The sequence below is a fragment of the Manis javanica genome, chromosome 10 (genome assembly GCF_040802235.1).
Source record: "Manis javanica isolate MJ-LG chromosome 10, MJ_LKY, whole genome shotgun sequence".
NCBI classification, from domain to species: Eukaryota; Metazoa; Chordata; class Mammalia; order Pholidota; family Manidae; genus Manis; species Manis javanica.
The window spans coordinates 90,095,949-90,113,919 of NC_133165.1; the positions used below are offsets into that span (position 1 = coordinate 90,095,949).

At 37.4% G+C, this 17,971-nt stretch overlaps 1 pseudogene; it reads left to right on the top strand.

Annotated features, from left to right (window-relative positions):
* Positions 1-3,322: 3,322 nt before the first annotated feature.
* LOC140843904 (olfactory receptor 8S1-like) lies at positions 3,323-4,008 on the top strand (annotated as a pseudogene).
* Positions 4,009-17,971: the final 13,963 nt, after the last annotated feature.

Genomic DNA, 17,971 nt, shown 5'->3' on the forward strand with positions numbered 1-17,971 from the left:
TTTGGCTCTTAACCACTGCCTGTCTGTATCTGTCTGTGATCATATTACTGGCTGGGAAATGAAGTCCACTTTTTTGGGACCTGGCCAGAGCTCTCATCCAGCTGCTACAGCTAGGTCTCCTTCCAGAAAGTGTCCTGTGGCATGCAGCCTAGCTGGAAATCCAGAAAACATCAGACCCAGAGCATCCCTGTTCAGTGTGGTTGGTGGAAGACTTAACACATATATACATCCAATGGGAGGGATCTGTAGAGCATCTGAGTCCAAGCCCCTCAGTTTATACAGGAGGAAATTGGACCCAGATTAAGGAAGTAGCTTTCTCAAAGTCAGACATTTCTACCTCCAGTTAGGTAGGTAATGGTTGAGCTAGAACACTAAGCCTATTGCCCTTTGTCCATTCGGAGTCTTCCTGTTCTGTTCCTGTGTGTATCAAGTTCTGGACAAAAAATAAAGGCTTTTATTTTATTTTATTTTTATTAATGTATCACTGATATACACTCTTATGAAGCTTTCACATGAAAAACATTGTGGTTACTACATTCACCCATATTATCAAGTCTCCCCATACCCCACTGAAGTCACTGTCCATCAGCATAGTAAGATGCCACACAGTCACTACTTGCCTTCTCTGTGCTACACTGTCTTCCCTGTGACCCCCACACACACCATGTGTACCAATCATAATGCCCCTTAATCCCTTTCCCCCACCCCTTCCCTTTGGTAACCACTAGTCTCTTCTTTGAGTCTGTGAGTCTGTTGCTGCTTTATTTCTTCAGTTTTTGGTTTGTTGTTATACTCCACAAATGAGTGAAATCATTTGCACCTTGCCTTTCTCCTCCTGGCCTATTTCACTGAGCATAATACCCTCTAGTTTCATCCATGTTGTTGCAAATGGTAGGATTTGTTTTCTTCTCATGGCTGAATAGTATTCTATTGTGTATCTATACCACATCTTTATCAATTCATCTACTGATAGACACTTAGGTTGCTTCCATATCTTGGCTACTGTAAATAGTGCTGTGATAAACATAGGGGTGCATATGTCTTTTTGAATCTGAGATCTTGTTTCCTTTGGGTAAATTCCTAGGAGTGGAATTCCTGGGTCAAGTGGTATTTCTATTTTAGTTTTTTGAGAACCTCCGTTTTGCTTTCAACAGTGATTGAACTAATATACATTCCCACCAGCAGTGTAGGAGGGTTCCCTTTTCTCCACATCCTCACCAGCATTTGTTGTTCCCTCTCTTTTGAATGTTGGCCATTCTAACTGGTGTGAGGTGATATCTCATTGTGGTTTTAATTTGCATTTCCCTGATAATTAGTGATGTGGAGTATCTCTTCATGTGCCTGTTGGCCATCTGAATTTCTTCTTTGGAGAAGTGTCTGTTCATCTCCGCCCATTTTTTAAATCAAGTTATTTGCTTTTTGGGTGTTGAGGCATGTAAGTTCTTTATGTATTTTGGATGTTAACCCCTTGTCAGATATGTTTTTTATGAATATATTCTCCCATACTGTAGGATGGCTTTTTGTTCTACTGATGGTGTCTTTTGCTGTAAGAAGCAAAAAGGCTTTTATTTTACATGGGAATGTCTTATTGGCTGCAAAGCCAGATGAAGAGTAGGAAGATTTCCTGGAATATTAGAAATGAAAAGGGTGCAGAACAGACATTTTTATTTCTTCTGGACATGGAATGTCTTGTCCACTGGGATTTGGAAAGTTCCTAGTAATGGACCTTCAGTTGAAGTGCTTCCTGAGGTGATTGAGATGGATGTTATGTCCCAAAGACACCCTCTAAGTCCTCACCCCTTTGACTCTTAGAGTGACCCCTAAAGCACTATGACAAAATATATAGGGTTCCATTCAACACATTTTAAAAATTTCAGTGATCCTAGGTCTGTGAGGTTTCAAAGGGGCATCGCGTCAGTCAGTCCCATGTACCCAAGTAAAATCAAACTAATGAGATGCCAGCTAGTGATGAGGAAGAGACAAGAAAACAGTTTGCTCTTTAGAAGTTTGACTTGCTTTGCCCTGAGACTTTTCACTCACTTCAGTCCAGTTTTTCATCTTTCTCTCTGGAGAAAACAAAGGTAGGCTAAGCTTTCTGAAGAGTTTCCATGCCTTTTCTTTACAAAAATAATTAAGTATTCAATGGATTCAATGGAAAAATAATTTTACAACATTAGAGAAACTCTTTTAAAAATGCTCATAAGCTTACTATGGGCAATAGAGAAATGGTTTCTATTTTTCAATATTCTATGTCAATCTTTGTTAAACGCACAAAAATTTGATTTTTTTGTGCAGCATATCATGGGCTATCTGGTTTATAAAAGTATTTGTTACATTGACCCAATTTTACAAATGAATAAGGTAAGGCTTAAAGAAACTGAGTAACTTTTCCCAGATGATAACCACTAGAATGTTTGAGCCAAGACTCAAACTAAGGTTATTACTAAAGACTAGTGCTCTTTACACTTCAGTAGCAGCTAACACAGAACTGCAGAGCCCACTGGTGAAATATCAGAGCCAAGGAATACTGGGATATAATTTAGGTGAACTCCCTACTAGGAAAGTTGCTCGTGACCCCAACACCACACAAGACTTACCTGTAACAATCAATTCAAAGCCACCAAGTGTGGTACACTAGGAAGCATAGCAGACTAGTTGGAACATCTGGGCTAGTCCCAAACTTGATATCACTTCGCTATAAGACCTTAGGCAGTGCATTCTCCTCATTTGTAAAATTAAGGGTTGAAGTCCACCATGACACTGCCCTCACATCCTGTGAGTTCATGATTTTACTATTTTGAGAAGGAATCACTTTCCCATGAGCCTCCCAGCCCTTAATTATAGAGGGTTTTCCAAGCTTTGCCATGGGGCTGTTCCCTCTCGTTTTGACTCCAGGACAAACCTGGTTTTCATGTGCATGGAATATTCATTAAAGAATAATTAAATAGGGCGAAGGTATAGAAAGCATGACAAGACAGTGCTAATAGTTAGAAAAAGAAAAAAAGGGCAAGTAAGGAGATTGTATCTGAGAAGACACTTATCCTGAGTTTTCCATTTTATTCTGTAGGTAAAGAGGTATACTGTCTGTGAATAGAAAACTCCTGTTCACTGAGAATGACTCAGATCAAGTGTGGAATTATTCATTTCTTTTCAGGGACAGAATCTCTAAGCAACCATGAAAAAAAGTTGGTATTATTACTGAGTTTATCCTTCTGGGATCCAGACCATGCTCTTGTGCTGTTCCTGGGGATTTACCTCCTGACTTTGATGAGGAATCTGATGACGATCCTGTGATCAGGACTGATTCTCACATCTACAGCCCATGTACTTCTTTCTCAGACACCTATCTTTCCTGAACCTCAGTTTCTCCTCTGTAACTGTACCCAAGATGCTACAGAACTTCCAGTCTCAGAAGAAAAGCATCCTGGTGTGGGGCTGCATCCCTCCAAGTTTCTTTTTCACTCTCCCTGGGGGACAACCCTGTCTCCTCTCAGCCATGGCCAGTGATCACCATGTTGCCATCTGCCACCCTCTGGTCTACTTGATGGTCATAAACAGACCTTTCTGTACTGTGATTATGAATGTAGCTTGGGCAGTGGGATTTCTCATTTTCTTGATGAATAGTCTCTTAATCCACAATTACATCTCTGTGGGTCCAACATCATTCCCCACCTCAGCTGTGAACTATCTCCACTCCCCTGATCCCACTGTCAGCAAGATTCTTCTAGCTGTGTCAGTGCATTTCTAGGGCTGCTGACACTTCCCCTAATCCTCTTCTCTTGCTCAAGAATCATTTCTGCCGTTCTGAGCATCTGCTTCTCTGAGGGCCAAGGCAAAGCCTTCTGCACCTGCTCTTCCCGCCTCACTATGGTGCTCTGTTTCTGTGGGATGGCCCTGTTCAGGTACATTACCCCTGCCTCAGGCTCTGTGTTAGAGTGAATGGTCTCCATTCAGTATGGTGTGATCTCATCCTTGCTGAATTCCCCCCACACACACACCTGGAGGTGAAGGCAGCTCTGCAGAGGATGCTGAGACAATAAAAATGCCTCAAAGCAAGAAAAAGCTGTGTGATTCTGCCCAGGAAAGAGGGATATTATCTCTAAAGGAGAAAGATATTTGTAGGCAAGTTTTCAGGGAAAATGCATTTTAATTGAATTCAGTTATTCATATGGACTTCGAAGTAAAACAACTTTCACCAAACCAGAGACTGGGGAAAAAGATTTTCATGTACAGGCTTCTATCCAAAATAATCTGAGAGAGGGATCTTGGCACCATCTGAGGAGATAGCAGGGCTGATTGGAGCAGAAGCGGGTACATGGCCAATGTGCTCACTTTTTTTCTTGGAATTTTCATAAACATACACAATAAAGAAGGGGCCTATAATAAAGAAGGAATCAGAAATAAATAATGATCCAGGATGGAGACAATCAGAGCCATCCATTCACCTGACCTAATGATATTCACTGACAGCAAATAGGCCAGCATGCCTGCATACAAGCTGGTGTGGTGATTAATTTTATGTATCAGTTTGACTGATACCCAGATAGGTGGTAAGCAATTATTTCTAGGTATGTCTATGAGGGTGTTTCCAGAAGACATCAGCATCTGAATTGGTAGACTGTGTAAAGAAGATCTGCCCTACCAATATGGGTAAGCATTCATCTAATCTGTTGAGGGCCCAAATAGAACAAACCAGCAGAGACAGTGTGACTTTGCCTTCTCTACTTGAGCTGGATCATCCGTCTTTTCCTGCCCTCAGACATTGGTGCTCCTGGTTCTCAGGCCTTCAGATTCCGATTGAAACTTAGACACCACTGGCTCCCCTGGTTCTCATGTTTTTAGGTTTGGACTAGAACTACACTGGCTTTTTATAAAAACCACTAACTACAAAATGATTAATAAATAAAATTATGTTGAAATTAAGAACTTTGATTAATCAAACTACCTTATAAGAATGAAAAGACAAGTCACCAAGTGGAAAAAATATTTGCCACACATATGAACACAAAACCCTGGAACCCTACATTATTAAAAGAAAAAAAATATCATTCTGGTAGGAAAATGGACAAAAGAGTAGAACAGAAACTTGACAAAAGAAGAATTCCAAATCTCTAACATTCTCAGCCTTAACAGTAATCATGCAAATTAAACCACAATGAAAAATATTATTAAACAGACATCAGAATGGCAAAAATTAAAAAAAAACAAGTTCAATAAAGTGAGGTATTGGCAATGATGTAGGACAATGACAACTCTCATTTTGGAAAAAGTTTTGGCTACGCAGTATGTGGTCAAGTTAATTCAGCCCAGAATTCCACTTCCAGGTATTTTTCCTAGAGAAATTCATACTCGTAGCATCAAAGTAAATGTATAAGAATTTTCATGGTGGCACTGTTTATAATAATGAAATACAGGAAATAGCTCAAATGGCCATCTGCAATAGAAATAGAAAGATAAAATTTTCATATATCCATATTGTGAAGTGAATACAAGGAACAAAAACAAACTATAGTCCCAGGGAATAGCATGCATGAGTCTCAGGTATAATATTGAATAAAATGATACATAAAACATTATTTTATCCATATAAAGTTCAAATAAAGGCAACCAGGACTATGTTATTTAGGGATACATATACAAATGTTAAAACCATATAAAGAAAGCAAGGAAATCAGTGAAAATGTTATGGCAGCCTGAGTTACCATTAAGAGGGGAAGAAACAGGGTTCTTACAGCAGAGTGGTATACATTAACAGTGCTGGTAATGTATTATTTCTTAATCTTTAAAAAACACTTTCTTTATATAGTGGTTGCATAGATTTTTGCTTTGTAATTATTTGTTTAACTCTACATATGTGTTACATATGCTTTTCAAGATACACAGCATATTAAAAAAATTTTTTAAACAGTAAACATCAAACTAAATGGTGAAATACTGAAGAAATTTCCATGAAAACCACAGGTTGGGCAAAGATGACTGTTTTCTCCACTATTTCCTAATATTTTCTTGAAGATTATAACTAAGGTAATAAGACATGAAGATGAAATACTCATTATAATTATAAAAAACCAAATTACTTATTTTGTATGCAGATAATATGATTATATTCCTAGAAAACTCAATAGGGTAGGGGAAAAGAGAATTAATGAGAAATTAAGTTGACAACATATAAAATAAATACACAAAAATGGCTTTTCACTATCTTATCAATTACTGATTAGAACTGGAAATTGAAAAAAATTCCATTTACATTAGCAACAAAATCATAAAATAACTGGTAATAAATTTAACCACAAAAGGATTACATTTCACATAGAACTACTATAACAAATTTCATGAATAAAGCTCTATTGATTGGCATAAAACAAGCTCTGAATAATGGAAAGACATACCATATGGCCAATCTAAGCAAAAAAAAAGTAATAATAATAATAATAGAATCTGTATGAAGGACATTGAGAGTCTATGAAAATCGAAGAGAAAGCTGATGATCCCAGCTTTGGGAGGGTCAGGCACCAGACCACCTGGGTAAAGATTTAAGTCATGGAAACTCATGGATAACCTCTTCAGATCACCCCTGTTGGACATAGCTTTTGCTGATTCAAATTCCTGGGTGAAGGGATCCAACTGGCCTAGATTAAGTCACCTCTTACCTAAGAAAGGACATATAAAGTTCCTCTATAATGTCATTTTTCCTGTCTTACCCAACTTTTTAACCTGTCATTTAACCTACAACTCAGTAATCACAAAAAGAGAACAGCATTGCTGTTTCAGTGACTATGTGGTTGGATCAGTGTATAACCTTGGTTTACTACATGAGTGTCAAGGTCAGACAATTATGTCCACAAATTATTAAAGCACAACCTGTGACCACTTAGTATTTTTCTCCAGCTTTAAGGCTTATTTCTGCATCATTGTTTTGATTTCTTGTCAGTGATCATACTGACCTATTTTTCTCAGCCTGCCTGGGTGTCCACTGTTTCTTGAAGTGAACTTGCTGGAAGCCTCTGAGCTGAACTCTGCAGTCTTCCTCTTACCCAGAGACAAGATCCCTTCTCCATTTTGAGACTCATGCATTTCTAAAGGGCATGTTCTGAAGGCACAAAATCAGTCTTCCCAGCCCTGGATTATGGACTCTACTACAGCCCAAACTGATTCTTTTGCTTCACCTCTGACATTTTCCTTTTCTTCAATACCCTGTATCCTCAAGCTATGTGTTCAAATTAGATCCCTGGATCTCCTTTTACCAGTTACAGGCTAAAGTTCTTTCATATTTTGCTAAAGATGTAAATCCCTTTTTAGATGAAGCAAACATGGAAAACCAAGTTTGGGTGGTTGTGATTGTGATCTGCTCCTCCACAAACCATTGCCTTGTATCCCAGGCTTTTGCTAAACAGAGATGAGGTCTTGAAAACGAAGACCTTATTGCAAGGACCCTCAGAGCCCTGTGAAGGTTGGAAGGCTTCAACAGATGAAGAACTTAGTCTGTGCTAGGCAGCTAGACAGTCTGTGTATGTTTGGTCAGCCCTGGGTACCAGTTTTGCTACATAAGCACCTGAAGAATATAATATATACCATTGCAAAATAGAAGTAGATGAGTTTCAGATAGTATGGACCAGTTGTAATAGAAAAAATGTAGGCCTTGGAATCAATATGAGAACTAGCTGGTGACTTTGGGCCTATTATTGAATCTTGTGACACAATATTCTCGTCTGTAAAATTAGCTTAATAAAGGCTAATTCTATTCTTGGTTTCATTTTAACAATAGTTCCTTGTTAAACATTTGCAATTTTATAAATGATAAAACTGAGGCTCAGAGTGGTTATTTAAAGTCTTATTCCTGTAGAGCAAAATTAGGACTTTGTCCACATCTTTACACTTTGATTGCAATACCTGTGATTAATCCTGACCTTACCACACTTTCATTTCCAAGGCCCTGATTATCCCAAACACCTACTGCTTAGATGAAATTATGTGTAATCTTTATAATTTAAAAATTACCCTTCATATTGTTGTTTTGGTGACACTGTAATAAATAAAAGTTGAGGAGAGCTGAGAATGAAAAGAGAAGGAAAAAAAGAAACTGCCCCCAAAAGAATAGGTATTGTAATTCCCATGTATTTAAAGAAAATAAATATTGTAAAACAGTCATAAATTCACAATTCAGTAAAATAAACTTGAAATTCTTATTTTATACTTGATTTTCATTCCAATTATAGGCATTCATTCAATTTCTAATGTGTTAGACTGAGAATAGGGAGGGAGTAATGAAGGAGATGATCGATAGATATCTTAGGAAGATTACCACTTTCAAGAAACTTCATTGAACATTTGTAGGCCTGATGTAATGAGTATTCAATACTCAGTGCTTGGTTTCTGGGTAGAATTTGATTAAGTAATACACAGTTACTTCTTTAAATATCTTGCCATCTATAGTAGTTATCTAGGGCTGCTATAGCAAAGTACCACAGCTGGGTGGCTTGAAACAAGAAAAAGTTCTGGAGGTTTTGAGTCTGAAACCAAGATGTCAGCAAAGTTGGTTACTTCTGAGAGTTCTGAAAGAGAATCTGCTGCAGACCTCTCTCCTAGCTTCTATGGCCTCAGAGATTCCTGGGTTCCCATCCTCCAGCTGCTTCCCGCCAATCTTCTGTTCTTACATGGCATTCTCCCTGTCTTCTTAACATCTTCTTTCTATATGTGTCTGACTCGATCCCAAATTTTCCTTTTTATAGGGACATCAGTCATATTGGATTAGGGGCCATCCTAATGACCTCAATTTTAACTTGATTACCTCTATAAAGACCCTTTTTTCAAATAAGATCTGAGAAAATTTAGAAATATTTATCAATTCATTTGAAAATAACAATAACCCCACTATGAGTTAACATATGCTGGGTGTTAGGATTTCAATATATCTTTTTTTGAGAGACACAATTCTACCACTTATCTTTTTTGTTCTAGAAGAAAACACCATCTATCTTCCCTTTTATCCTGAAAAGTTTGCCAAATTAGTTGAAAACCTAATAAATATGCTCCAGCCTATTCCGATCAATGTGATTTTTTGATAATGCCACTGCACTGTGGTGAAAACTCATTTTTTTTCTACTCTTAGAAAATGCCTAGAAAAGTACATTTAAATACAGGTCATTAAGAGATGAGGAAAAACAGTGTTCTCACAGTAAAAGTACCAGTTTTATAATATGAAAGAATGAAGCCAAGATGCTGCAAAGTGTACGTCACCTCTGCTCTGAGGCAAGTCCCCCACATGGGGAGGATTTCCAGACCGGCATCCATGGGCTGTAGGATCTCCATACTGACCATGGGGGTCAATTCTACAGTCTTGTTTCTAACCAGATAGTTCATTTTACAATGAAAATTTATGAGATATGGATTCATGCTGGTGGAATTTTTTATCTTATCATTTTCCCCATCACCCCAAAGCTGCCATAATAAAATGGTGGGATGGCTTCTTGAAATCTCATTTGTCAGGTAGCTCAGTGACAAAACTTTGTAGGACTGAGTTAATATGCTGCAGCAGCAGTCCTCAAACTATTTGGTGTTAGGACCTCTTTTACGCTCTTAAAGATTATTTTTAGTGTGGGTTATATCTATCAATATTTAATGTTTTATAAGTTAAAACCAAGAAAATTTAAAGATATCTATCAGTTCATTTGAAAATAATAATACATTGATTGTGTTAACATAAATAGCATTTTTATGAAAATAGTTATATTTTCCAAAAAAGAAAATGAGAAGAGCAGCTTTAAATAGCCAATTATCTTGTGAAAAATAAGTAAATAATATTTTTATATTTACCATTTGTGATGCTATTCATTTGTTTGCATCTATTCCTCCAGGTTTGCATCTAGTATCATTTTCCTTCTTCCTGAAGAGCTTTCCTTAAAATTTCTTATAATGCAGGTCTGCTGGCAATAAATTCTCTCAGCTTTTGTTTGTCTGAAAATGTTTTTATTTTGCCATCATTTTTGAAAGACATTTTCATTGGGTATAGAATTGTAGGTTAACACTTTTCCCCCCATCTCCCTTCCCCCATTCCATCATTTTAAAGACTTCATTCCATTGTCTTCTGGCTTCTGATGAGGTCTACCATAATTTTTATCTTTGCACTTCTGTTTGCATTGTGCCTCATATCTCTGGCTGTTTCAGGAATTTTCTCTTTAGTACTAATTTTCAGAAATTTGATTATGATGTGCCTGGTGGTAATTTTCTTTATATTAGTCCTGTTTGAGTTTATTGAGCTTCTTAAATCTGTGTCTTTACAGCTTTTATCAGATTTGCAAAATTTTAGGATATACCTATTCAAATTTTTTCCTTTCCTCCTCCCTCTTGGACTCCAATTATACATATTTTAGGCTACATGATATTGTCCCACACATCACTCTATTTATTTTTTGGTGTTTTTTTCTGTGTGCTTCATTTGGGATATTTTTATTGCTATGTCTTCAGGTTTATTTATTTTCTCCCCCTGCTGTTAATTCCATCCAGTAAAAATTTCATTTTCAGTATTTCATTTTTCATCTTTAGAAATTTCACTTTTTATGTTTTTCATTTCTCTTTTTATTTTGTTCAAATTTTCCTTTAAATCCTTGAATATATTTGTATTATTTATAGTAGGTGTTTTTAAAACTCTTGTCTGAAAATTCCACCAACTCTATCATTACTGGGTTGGTTTCTATTTACAAACTTTTTTCTCAGTATGGATCATATTTTCCTGCTTCTTTGCATATCTAGTAAATTATTGGTTTGGATCTCTGATGTGATTTTTATATTGTTGAGTACATATTTTGTTGTACACCTTTACAGAGTGTTGAACTTTGGCAAGCAGTTAAATTACTTGTGGATTAGCTTGCTCATTTATACGTTTTTATTTGAGCTTTTTTTGAATGAGTCTTTACTCTAGGGCTACTTAATCTCTTATTAAGGCCTGACCCCTCTGGGTCCCTGCTGATTGTTCCACATATTCAATGAAGCCTCACTTTGGGAGGTGGGAATGCAGACAATTCTTAACTCTGTGTGAGTTGTAGAATTATTTGAATTAGAGAACTGGTACTTTTTCTTGTCCCAGTCTTAGAGAGTTTCAACCTATGATGTGCATATTCAAATTTATCTAAAGACTCAAGGGACCTTTAGGAAAATTTCTTGATCTGTCTCTGAGGAGCTCTCTCCTCTCTGTTACTCTGCTTACAAACCTAGCAGCTTCAACCATCCTGAACTCTCATCCGGGCTTCCTCAATTTAGTACGACCACTATTTAGGATCCCCATCCCAATGTCATGGTCCAGCAGATGCCTTAGGGAAAAAAGCCAGGGTCATTTGTTTCCCTTCTCTCAAGGATCACAGTCCTGTTCTACTTGTTCACTATCTGAAAATGATATTTTTTCCTAGTTTTCTAGCCTTTTACAATGGAAGGTCAAGTCTCCTGGCAATTGTTCTTTTATGCACAGAAGCAAAATTCACCAGATGATCTCATAGGAATATTCTAACAAACTTTTACAAAGGAGATTATTCCAATCTTTAACAAAATACTCCAGAAAGTAGAAAAATGGAATACTGCTCTGAATTCCTTCCATAAGATAGTCTAACCTTCATGACAAAAACAGACAAGGACAGATAACAAACAAAACTTACAGATCAATCTCATTCATGAACATAGATGGAAAAAAATATATCAGCAGACAGAATCAAGTCATACATAAAATGATAACACATCATGACCAAAGTGGCCTTATGTCAGGAACTCAAGCATGGTTTAATACTTATAAATCTATCACTATAATTTACCACAGTACCAAATAAAAGAGAAAAAAGTATGAGCATATGATGTATTTAGGAAAGGTGTTTGAAAAAAATTAATTCCTTTCTGTGACAAAAGAAAAATCTTTTATCACTCCAGGAATGAAAAGGACATAAAATATACTAATTAAATCAAACCATGATAAATTGACTACAGTAAAATTATACCTTATGCCATCAAAAACATGATAAGATGACAAGCACAATGCAAGCTGCTAGATGACTGTTTGCAATACACATAATTTACAAAGGATTGATAAACAGAATGCATGTTGTAAAGAACTCCTACCAATCAATAAAAGCTCAAACAACTCAATAGAAATCTGGGCAAAAGATAGAAACAGGAATTTCATAAAAGAGGAAACATATATAGCCAATAAGATCCTATGAAGAAATATTCAATTTCACTAATGACCAAAGAGATGCAAATCAAGACCACAATGAAATATGCAGTTAGCTGTCTGACAAAAGCAGGTGTTGGCAAGGATGTAGATCAGTGTGAAGAAATTCTTACACACTTCTGGCTACCATTAGTATATACTAGTACAATCACTTTTGCAATTTGACATCATCTTGTAAAGACGAACATTCACGTACTCTATATTCATAATAAAAAATAGGTAATAACTCAAATTTACATCCAGAAGAAAAGGATACATTTACTGCCTATGCATGCACAATCATAAAAATGAAAACTGGGACACACAGTGTATTCATTTTCTATTGTTGCAACAGAAATTACTACAAATGTAATAACTTAAAATGTAGTAGTTTAAAAAATGCAAATTTATTATCTCACAATCTCTGTGGTCCACAAGTCCAGGCATGGGTCAATTTGGGCCTCTGCTCAGGGTCCCATTAGGCTGAAATCAAAGTGTAAGCCATAGTTAAATTTCATTTTAGACTTCTTCCAAGATCATGTGGTTATCAGCAGAACTCAATTTCTTGTGGCTGTGGGACAGAGTCCCCATTTTCTTGCTAGCTGTCAGTTAGGGACTGCTCTTAGCTCCAACGGGTTACCTTCAGTCCCTAGCCACTCACAACATGGCAGTTTCAAATCTCTCTAACTTCAGAAAAAGCCCACATTTATGGGCTCACCTGCTTATGTTAGGGCTACTCAGGATAGTCTCCTTTCTGAGTAACTCAAACTCAACTGCTCAGTACCTAGTCATGAAGTGAATTGCCACCCTATTCACAAATCCCACCCATATTCAGAGGGGAATATACAAGACATGTATACCAGGGCTAGAATATTGGCAAATATATTAGAATTCTGCCTACTACAACTAGTAAATAGGAAAATAATCCTAATTTGATATGGAAAACCAAATTTGAGCCTATATTATTCCAACCATTATATGTGACAGGCATTTATAATCTCAGCTGCTCTCTCTCTGCCATTCGGTATTAGATGGTGCCAGGTATTTTTCTACAGTGATTCAACAATCTGCTCTACTTAAAATAAAAATTAAGAGTCAGAGATAATAGAATTAAGATTATATTTTCTGCAATTTATAAATGTACTGTGCTGTTAGTAAATAAGCAGCTAAATTAAGAAACTATATCAATGAGAAGTCTGCTTAGAGTAAATGTTTGTGTTGTAAAAAATAAATGACAGTTTGAGATTACACCACTTCAAAGCTGTCCCAGTGTAACATGGTATTTCACAAGTGCTGTCTTGATGTCATGGCTAAAACTCCCAATTCCCTTTGCTAGCAGTTTGTCAAACCTCCACTCCAACTACTTCCCTTATCAGACTCTAACACTTCTGGGTTACAATACACACATACCCAACTGTCAAAGGCCCCCAGATACCTATACTCAGGGACAGCCTTTCTTTCTTAGGCCTGCAGAGACATGCAAAATGCCCAATCCCAGGAAGAAATCTAGCTAACTCCATCCTCTTTGCCATACATAAGCACCTCCTGCCCTTCCAGCTAACTATTACCCTGTCCCAAACTCCCTGTGTGGTCCTGTGTGACAGCCTTCTTTGGTTTGGAGCTATAAGCAACAAAGAATTCTGCTTTTCATCTATCTGTCTTTGAGTTGCATCCCACCATCAAAAAAATCCTTAAATTTTATAAAACTTGTAGTTGTATCCTGATTGCAACACCAGCTGTCACTAACTGACAGCTGCCTGCACTCGGTCCACTACTTGCCCTGATTACAAATTATTTTTCCCAAGTAATGCCCATTGCCAACATCTTGCCTTTGAATAGTGCTCTATAAGTTTTATACCATATGCCTATATTTTTACTTAATTTAGGCCCACAACAGTTTTTAAGGAAAAGAAAAACATTATACTAGTTTGACAGAAGAAGTTAAAGCTCTAATCTGTCACCCAGAAACACAGCCAGAACTAAAAAAAAACAAATCTTTTTTTTTAGTTTAGTGCCATTTTCTAGCACATCATTGTGCCTACTATTTAATTTAGCACTGTCTTTTCAACGAAAAATTCCCTACTTAAAATGTACAAAAGAAACTGCTACCTCCTTGTAAGGCCACTCCCCTCTCCCTCAACATCAAGGACAGCAGGATTTAAGGGTAAGCCACAGAACTTCTTAAGCCTTGACACCACCAACCATCCATTGACAAACTTGATTTAAGGGACTCTCAGAACTCTTCTGGAAAAATAGTCCCTCTAGCCTTGACTCTGTCCACAATAGGATTGAAGAGGGTCTGCAGAACTCAGCACACTTCTAGTGAGATCCCCATTCTACCACACACAACTCACCTCCTCAACCCCAACTAATATAAATGCCTCACCTTACCAATAACAAGCTAAGAGACCAATCCCAAGAAGGGAGCTATAATTGGATCTGATTATCTATCTCCCCTTAAGGGTACTAATCCCATCATGTCCTACATGCCTGCTTACAACCCTCACAATAATAACCCTTAGCCTCCACATCATCCCTCTGAATAGATACAGAGATTTACAGTTTCCTGCATTGCTTAATTTGAATCAGACTCTAACCCCAAAAACTACCTCTAAGTCCTTCCACTGTGACCTTGAGAAATCAAGGTCAGTCATCAGCAAAATCCCCTTGAAACAGACTGAATGTTTGTGTCCCCCAAAAATTCATATATTGAACCTAATTCCCAGTGTGATGGTGTTTGGAAGTGGGGCTCTTATAAAAGAGGCCTCCCCTCACCTCTTCCATCATGTTAAGACACAGTGAGAAGATACCATAAAGCAAGTTCTCACCAGGCATGGAATCTGTCCGCTCCTTGCTCTTAGACTTCTCAGTCTCCAAAATTATGAGAAATAAATGTTCATTGCTTGTAAGCCACTCAGTCTATGGTATTTTGTAATAACAGCCCAAATAGGCCAAGACACCCCTATATCCTTTTAACCTCTCTGATTGATGTTTCTTTCACCTCCTTTATCTGACTGAAACCTGGCTATCCCTTGAGGACAAAGCCCACTCCCCTTGCAGTCCTTTTAAAGGGTAGCTATTTTCTCTACTACGATTTGCATACTGATACTTTCCAAAGAGTAAAGTGAAACCTGTTAGTGGGTTGTGAAATCAATTTAGTGGGTAGTATATAGAAGACTTTTAAAATGAACAGAATAGAAACTGTCAGCATATACTGCATGTAGTTAAGGTATATCATGAAAGTTTTGTTTCAATTATGTAAATGATGTCTTTCAAATATATATGTATATATATTTCAAATATATATATATGTACATATATATATGCACAGATACACATATATATATGTGGGACAGGGACCATGGGCTTAGACAGAGTAGGGTGAGGGCCTCCAGAAAAAACAATGCTAGATAATCCATTGTGAGATTTATGTTGGCCTGCTGGGGAGGCCCAGCTTATTTTTCTGACTTTACCCAGGTGCTGCTTTTCTTCCTCCAGCCCTATTAAAGTGATTTTCAACCTGGGAAATTTAACAAGGAAGCCCAAAACAACATAGTAAAAACAGTAAAGATTCTATCTTGAAGATACGATTGCATTTTAAATTCCAATTAGTTAAAAAGTAAGTTTTTTTAACATACCCTTTAACAAACAGGACAATAACTCAGTCCACCATGGGAGCAAAGCAGGCAGTCTTGATTGATATGCTCCCAGACCAGGAAGCTGCTATCCTGGGAGAAAGCCAGAGCAAGAAATTTCTTGTAAATAATCAGTAAGACTAATAACAAACTTAATGTCTCTTCAAAGATAAACATTTTGGGTTGATTTAGCAGGTGTGTATGCCTAGTCCTTTGTCTCTCAACTGCGTATAAAACCCCTAGACAGTGCACCACCACAGGACTCTCTTGTCCCCCTCACCTGGCATGAGCCTGGAGCTCTGTCCCTCACTTTATCTCTTAATAAAAGCCTCTCACTTGCTCTCCTACCTTGAGTGTTTGCGAAGTTCATTCTTCAACTCCGCAAACAAGAAACCCAGCATCATATGTGTGTATGTATATTTGAAAGCCACTGCTTTACACCTCCTAGGATTGGAAGTGGAGTGTTTTCTTTGCCTTTCATTGCTGCCTCAAGTACCATTTCCTTTCCTCCTCCCTCAATATTGTTCTGCTTCTTTGAAGCACATGCCATCAGACCACTCCATACACTACCCTTCCTTGTTATTATCACCTACCATACTCCTGGTCATTCTCCTTTCATTAAAGGCTTCCTTAACCGGCTTGCTTTCACACTCCCATAACCGCATAATCATTCCTGGTGACTTCAGTATCCATGTGGACAATGAATCTATGCTGTGGCTAAAGTTGCACAACTATGATTATTAAAATACTGAAATATTTTCATAGCCACTGGTGCCTCCAAGACCTTGCACCAATGCTATATGCTATCTTCATTTACATGGATCTGTGCCCATGCTGGCACTGGTAAAATACTTTAAATACCATCCCTGCTGACATTGTAGCCTCTCAGTTCCCTTGACTTTCTCCTACCTTAAATGATTTTGTCCACTACCTCAGCCATTCACTCTCACAGTCATATCCTATACCTAAACCTAAACCTAATTATTACCAACAGCCTCAACCCCTCCCTAATCTCCAATTCAAGCACCCTACTCTGCTGCCTGTATCTTCAGATCACTACTTTCCAACCAGTTTGTCTATGTCACTGAGATTCAGGAATAAAATTTACCTTTCATCCTGCCATTGCACTGTCCATCACCTATCTAGCTTCAATTCCTAGGTCTTATCATTTATTGAATTCTTCTTATGTATTAACTTGCTTATTTACATCATCTCATTTATCCTTCACAACTCTACAAAGTAGGTATAATGACATTCATTTTATTGATTAGGAAACAGGTTTATATATATAAATTTTCCCAGGATTATAGAAATAAAAAGTGGAGACTCTACAGTTTTAAATGCCTGAACCACTATTTCCTTAACCGTAACTAGTGATAAAGATAATTTATGCCCCTGAGTTGTGAAGATCACAGGTACATGGAATCACTTTGAAAATTGTAAACTGTTCTACAAATGCTAGTTATAATTATTAACTACTCACTGGGGGAGCCTTACCCTTTCCACAGGAGTCCTAACCTGAGACTTCCCTTAACCTTCCTCTTTCCTTTATAGTCATGGACAAAGAGGAAGCAAATGTTTTCACTGCCATGTTGGTAAAAAACTCATCTCTCACATCAAGCTTCAAAACTTTTGACAAGGAAAGCATTGTCATAAATGGTGGGTAGGTTCTAATTAGCAATTGAAGGCATGGTTTCATTATGGATGAATTAGGCTTTTATAAGCCAAGCTAATCATTCATTGCAATCAACATATAAAATAACTTTTGTAACATAATCCTAAACTGGTGAACACCTGCATTGTACTTTCTTATTCAAACCACAGCTGAGCAAGAGTTCAGAAATGAAGTCAAGACTGGTAGGCAAAAGAACGAGACTTAAGGTCTTTTGAAGTCCTACAGAGAACTTGGAACCTTAAATGTCTGAGAGTCCCAGGAAGAACACTGCTGTATCCTAAGAAACTCTATATTCTACATACTAGAATCTGGCTATGGGCCCAGCTCATTCTATGCTGTTGTTCTGAACTCTATCAACAGGGTGGCTCCAGATCACCAAGTGTCCTTAGAATGATATAATTAGACCCATTAGGTATATCACTTCCTTATAACACTAAATATGGTGACTCCCTATTATTTGACATGACA